Genomic DNA, 7,203 nt, shown 5'->3' with positions numbered 1-7,203 from the left:
TTTAGTCAAATATGCCAGTAATGTTGAAGTTTAATGTACCTGTTTGTGTTTAAACATGCATTAGGGAACACACGGATGGACATACTGTATATCAAACCCTAGTGTATTATACACAAACTGCTTTAATGGCTTGTGTCCTTTTTTACGACAGATATTTAACACCATAGAGAAAGCCACTAAAATGTCTATGAACTCAATAACTTATAATAATATTCAGCAATTAAAGGGATGGTTCACCCCAAAATGAAAACTCTGTATTCATTTACGCAACCTCATGTTATTTCAAACCTGTACGAGTTTCTTTCTTCTCGTGTTTCTTGCTGAACACGAGAGAAGATATTTTGAAGAATGTTGGTAACCAAACAGTTGACTGTAGTCATTGACTTATAGAAAAAAATACTGTGGAAGTCATTAAATCAATGGCTACCATCAAATTATTTTCATTTTTGGGTGAACTATCCGTTAAGACATTGGCCCTCACCTGGAGGTTTAAAAAAATACATTTTGTGGAATGCTAAATTACAGGTAGGGAAAGATGCCAGCTTAATAACAGTGTGCATTTACTGCTAAATATTAAGAAATGACTTTCATACAGGATTATGATGGTAAGGGTACATTTATCTCTCCTGTCGTTGGATTTTTGTGTGTTTCTTAACACATAACAGTGAACACACTAAAAAGTGCACTTTGTAATAATGTCAAATCAAATGTTTTACTTTTTTTAAACTCTAGTGTGTTATTCAACATTACATTTGAAGCTAATGTATTTTAAATGTACTGAATTGCAGCTTTATCATTTGCAAATAATACAAATATATTCAAATATATGGCAAACAAGTTTCAATAGAAATTACATTATCTTTTAATTTACCATACATTCTTGTCAGCATTCAGCAGTACACTTCAACCATATTTCAAAGACAATATAGAAGTAATTTTGAAATTACATAAAAAGATGTACTTAAGTACTGCTTAAATGGGCCAGAAAGTTCAGCTAATTGCATTTAATATACACTTAAACTATAATATATTTTTATTTAATTGCAGTTAATATGCAATTAAGTGTCTGAAAACATTACATTCAGTTTGCATGTAAGTGTATTCTTTTAGATATTATTTCAGTAATAAGTAGTCTATTTAAAAGTATGCTGACGTGTAGGCTACTTATTTTTCACAAGCGCAATTTGAGGTCATAACAATCATTAAAACTGATTGCAGTAACAATTGGGAAAACTCTAATATCGTAGGAAAACAATCTGTGATACAAAGTAAAATGGTTAACACAACAATATATATTTAGAGCGACCCAATAGGCCTATGTTGATATTGTTATATATGTGACCCTGGAGCACAAAAGCAGTCTTAAGTCGCTGGGGTATATTTGTAGCAATAGCCAAAAATACACTGTATGGGTCAAAATTATAAATTTTTCTTTTATGCCAAAAATCATTAGGATATTAAGTAAAGATCATGTTCCATGAAGATATTTTGTAAATTTCCTACCTTAAACTTAATTTTTGATTAGTAATATGCATTGCTAAGAACTTAATTTGGACAACTTTAAAGATGATTTTCTCAATATTTAGATTTTTTTTTTGCACCCTCAGATTCCAGATTTTCAAATAGTTGTATCTCAGTCAAATATTGCCCTAAACCATACATCAATGAAAAGCTTATTTATTCAGATGATGTAAATCTTAATTTAAAAAAATTGACCCTTATGACTGTTTTTGTGCTCCAGGGTCACATATATCAATTGCATTTATATAGCATTACATGAATCATTTGTGGTTATATTTTGTATTTTAGTAGTTGTAAACCTATACTACCATCCAGTAAATATTCTGGGCAGACAAAGTGTGGTTTACTGAAGCCGAAAGTTAAAGGCGTCAGTAAGTACAGTCAACTGGTCTATTGACGTCTCCTTATTTGACTTGGATTGCCTCACTCTGTGTTTAGAAGGGCCGCTGCATAGTCTCCCGTTTGAAAAGGGTTCAAAGAACTTCAAAGTTTTGGTGGCGAGGCACGAGCAACGCGTATTCCCAAAACGGTGTCGTTTACATTGGACTTCCAGAGCGGAAGAAACCTCGAGTGCGAAGTTAGAAAAGTTTCTTAATAGTGAACGGCGATTTGTGATTTGTCCCCTCGGTTTCCCTCTAGACATCCTACACTGGAATAGGAACTACCCCTGAAACACACATGGTACAACCCAATGCACCTTTTGATCATTCCAGCAGCAGCAGCGGTAGCGACTGACTGTGTGTGCAACAACATTTCGAGGTTCTTGGTGGAGTTGCGCTGTCCTGATCTGAGCCGTGTCTGTACATCAACTCAGCCCGTGTCTGAACGGGATCACAGACGCCTTAAACAATGGCTTTTAAAGAGTTATTCATCTAACTCAGTTCATCCGAAGGGTGCTGATACTTCAAATAGAAACATTTGCGACATAAAGCGCGAGAGAGAGGATTCTTCACGATGAGGCTCACTGCGCTGCTTTGTGGCAGTCTTTTAACTTTCCTGCTTGTCTCCGAAGGTAAGTGTTTAGGAGTTCTTTGCTTCGGCTTTGCGAAACAAACACATCGGTGCTTGTAAATCCAGTGTGAAAATATCCTACAAAACAGTCTGGGCGACCAGAATCTCTTTAAAGAGTTACAGCAGACACTTTTACACAAACACTAAACAAACCAAAACAGCGAGTCGTGATGGATCCTAAGCGCGTTAAAGCAGAAAATCGCTTTTAGATATGAAACTGATACTACTATGTAGTTGTTGGTGCGTGTATAAATAGTATTTGATCCACCGCGCAGAGAAATAACCTCGATTATTCGCTGGTTGAAACCAACTTGGTGCCTTAGGTTCGCGTAAGCGTGCACGTTTCTACAATATAACACGTAAGGTAGGCTATCTTTTCAATAGCACTCCGTCTTTTATAAAAGACATACACTCATAAGATGCATATATATGCTCCTAATTGCCGTAGGAGGCTTGCCGTCAAACAGCCAAAGTAGAGCCAAGTAGCATTTTCAGTGATGCAATGAAAAGGTTTTGAATATTTGTAATAATTAATTGAAGATATTATTCTTAAATACATGGAAATTTTGTTATGGCAATAAATTGGTTTTTAATATAATAATAACAATAAAGCAGGAAAAACACTTAAAAATAACAACAATAAAAAAAATATATTAATAAATATTTTTAAATATTTGAAAAAAATGTGAATATTTTAAATAATACAGTGGACAACAGGTTGTCAAGTAATTAATCAATTGATACAGACTTCAGCAGCATATCAGGTGATTTGGAAACATTTACACGTATTATAGCGAGGACATTTTTTTTGTATTTTCTGTTTCTTCTTGGTTTAGAAACCCCTTTTATAGCCCATAGTTTGATTTATTATCAGATCATCTTTATTTATTAGCCATCTGCTCAAGCTAGAGTTGTACGTTGAGTCCTGCTCTGTGGCACCATGAGTCTCTATTTCATTTCTTCTTCTACTGCATGTCACTTTTAAGTAATAAGTGATTCAGAAGAATTCAAATTTGAAGAAAATGCTGAGAGATCTTTGTGACTCTGGAATTGTTTGTTCTTGTAAAATGCCTGTTTTTTGTAAGCATAATGCATGAAAATATAGGTATTACAAGTGCAGACGCTGGAAGAGGGACTTAAAGCAGCATTGCTTGAGATGTTTTTAGTTGAAAAGACATTTTAGATGGTCTTTCATTAAGGAGTATGGTGTCTACATGTTGGTACATGTTTGATAGTTAATACAGTAATTAACGTTTATTGCGCATTTTTCTGTTTGATTTGGAGGGTGTGAGTATATGATATGACTATTTATTTCACAAAATGAGTAATTTTATTTCACAATAACAGTATCACATAGTTATTTTTGTTGTTTTTTATTTGTGGTGTTTTCATCTTTATTTAAAACATGAACAAAGTATCAAATTACAATCAAAAATTGGGCAACAACATTATTTCAGGTACTGTAGGTCTATCTAACGGTAGCATTCAAGTAAGACATACTACAGAAATTGAATAATCAAATGCAAAAAAACCTCACTGCATGAATTACATATAAATGAATCCTTATTAGAGCTACAAATATTATTCGGTCAAGTACAGTAATTGATTTTCTTTGCCTTTAGTTGTTTGATTAACATTAAGGACACAGACAGTCACAGCTGCTGGTATGTTAGGCTGCTGTCACTTTAAGACGTAATGAACAGATCCCATATATTGACACAAAATGTAGATCCAATTCCCCCCACCCAACCATTTATAGCCCCGTTTCCACCGCAGGAACTTTACCCAGGAACTAGGGACTTTGGGCTGGTACTCGGTGTGTTTCCACCGCAGGAACCAGGATCTAAATAAAGTTCCGGGTAAAAAATTGCCCCTCAGAAAGTCCCTGCTTGCGAGGTAGTATTTTTTTCAAAGGTCCGGAACTTTCGGGGGCGGGACTTGGGCGCTAAACATGCTGATTGGTTGAGTTCACACAGCATTGTGATTTCAACCACCATTTATTCGGATACTTTTCAAAATATTACTGTCATGAAATGAAGTTTTAAAAGTATTTCAGGCGAGAATGTAGTTTTTTTTAAAACTCAAATCTGCGGTTTATTTATAAAGACAGCGCTTATTTAAAAATGTGTTTCGCCGATTTCGGAGACGATCAGCTCCACGTGATCACTGGGCGCACAGTGCTCATGTATCCCGATGAGAGCAGCCTCACCTCGGCCAGTCCTTCTGACATTTGCTGCTGGCTCTGATGTCTCTTTAGTGGTTTAACGTATTAATATGTTTAAATGAAAACGAAAGGAGGCAGTGGTGTTTGATATCATATTTCATCTTATTGTAAATATACAGTGAGGAAAATTGCAGTAGCCAAGGAGAGCTGACTGACATTATCAAGTACGCTGCTGTTTGCAGAATTACCGGACTTGTGTCGTCCCGTCCGTGGGAGTTCACACTCCTGAGTCGAACTCGCAAAGTCCGAACTACCGAGGATGCAAGTCCGAAATTTGCGTACTTTGTATTGAGAAACGCGCGCAGACCTACGTCACCAGACTATTTGCCTATTCGTCACGGTACTTTAGACCGCGATGGAAACGCAGACAGCAACAGGTCTGGGGGAAAAAAGTTCCTGGGACAAATTGTTCCAGGTAATTTCGGTGGAAAAGCGGCTTATGTTCCCTTAAGACATGACCATGTGTATTAAAGGTAGGGTAGGTGATTCCGAAAAGGCTAGAGATAGCAAGCTAGCTTTGAAAGCATAAGATCCCACCCTCCCTGCATAATCACTTTGCAAAGTCGCACCTCCTCCAAAACACATGAAGGTATCCAAATACATATTTAACAGGCAGTCAGGACAGCCTATCGTAATGTTCGGGCTGAACATTTTGATTGGACAAACATTTTATGGTCCTACGCCTTCCACAGATTATAGAAATACATATAAATAAATTTAGACCACTTAACTTAGTGATTGCTATCGGGATGTGAAGAAACTTTCAACCAGCATAACAAAAAATGTTTTTGAACCAAATCACCTCCCATGTCTTTAACATGAAAACTCAACAAGATGGCCATTTTGATGGTGACTTTAAGCATTCCTGTGCTTTGTGAATGTTTAATCAATTAAGACAATATAATATAATATAAACTATATTAAATATAAACAATACAATATAAATAATATAGAAACCTCTCAAGAGTCATCGTCTCGTGACCACTTGCAATCAGATTTAGAAGGGAAAGTTTCTTATTTTAACCGCATACATCATTCTCTATATCAGAGTGTCACACAGAGTGTAGAAACCATGAACAAAAAATGGTGCACTTTTTCTTGCAAATGTACTTACTTTTAAATCCAACAACAAATGACACTTATAGCAGGATTGTCAGTTATTTTAGAGTTACCTGCGTTATCTCAACGTGTGTGTGCTGTACATGAACTGTGTTACTGTGTCATATTAGGTGTACTGAAAAAAGATCTAGTGTATGTTTTGTTTTTTTCCAAATTTTCAACAAGATTACTATTTAAAGAAATGCCTGTTTTAGTGCAGTGGTTGATTTGACAAGTGAGTAGGCCGTTTGAGTGCATGAGTGTTTACACTACAGTTGGGCTAAAGTGGACAAAGAAGTTAATTTCGGTTCACGCTCACACCTGGTCTCTGCCGCTTAGCTCAATTCTTTTTCAGAAAGAGGATATGGTGTTGTGCTGAGATTTTCACCCTGTGAATAAACATTTTATTTTGTTGTGTAGTGCTTAACTGCATTTAAGAGGATTTTCAATCTGCATGTCATCACTAAAGTACATTTAACCATGATTAAGAATAGAGATGCACCGATCGATCGGCCAGGGATCGGAATCGGACGATTTTCCTCATTATCGGCCCGGATCGGTGATTGGTCGGTCAGTCTCACTTCTTTCCGATTCCGAGCCGATCCATTTTGTTACCAGCGGCACAGGCAATAACGTCAGCCACGCATTCTCGCTCTCTTCTCTCCGACGACCCCTTCTCTCTCACACACGTCTCATTCGCTCCGGTTAAATAATGCTTGTATTGCACATTATTATAGTCATTCCCGCAGGCTTCGCGCTTATACCAAACGCGCGCGCACCACCACTGATCTATATTAGTGGAGCGCACAATCCGCGCTCAGTCTCTAACAGCTTGTGAGCCACAAATACCAAAATGAGTGGCTAACTGCGCTAAAACGTTCAAATACATACAAAATTATGTCAAAATGCCCGTCTTGGCGAGTATCTAGTTAAACACAGTCAGTTTTGGAACGTTAAATAGTTGAGAAAGAGTATGTTGTGTAACAGTATATTGGGTCCGTGGATAAACTCTTAAAGGGACCGCAGTCCAATATTCCTACTGCTGTCTGTCATGTTAATCAAAGAACAAAAGACAAAGAAAATAATTTTCTGCTCTTGACTGAATACGTTTTATAACTTTAATGGTAAGCATTAATCTGTATTTAATTTTTACAATGAAGACTACAGAAATTAAAAACCAAATGTAAAATAACACTGAATGTGTTATTTTACATTTGATTACTTTAATTTCTGTAGTATTTCTTAACTGAATAAAAACTTACTTAACCTGAAAAACTTAGTTTCATAGCTCTCTTTATTCTATTGCATTTATTTATGCCGTTGTTTGCCATTTTTTTTATTTGTTCTTA

General features: G+C 36.2%; 1 pseudogene; it reads left to right on the top strand.

Moving 5' to 3' along the window:
• The first annotated feature begins 2,275 nt into the window (after positions 1–2,275).
• LOC107742929 (low-density lipoprotein receptor-related protein 4-like) overlaps positions 2,276–7,203 on the top strand; it is a 102,253-nt pseudogene continuing 97,325 nt past the window's right edge.

This window comes from Sinocyclocheilus rhinocerous, unplaced genomic scaffold, assembly GCF_001515625.1.
Source record: "Sinocyclocheilus rhinocerous isolate Xijiao unplaced genomic scaffold, SAMN03320098_v1.1 scaffold3059, whole genome shotgun sequence".
NCBI classification, from domain to species: domain Eukaryota; kingdom Metazoa; phylum Chordata; class Actinopteri; order Cypriniformes; family Cyprinidae; genus Sinocyclocheilus; species Sinocyclocheilus rhinocerous.
Note: the sequence above shows the minus strand (reverse complement) of the source record. Positions and strands in the feature narration are given on the sequence as shown.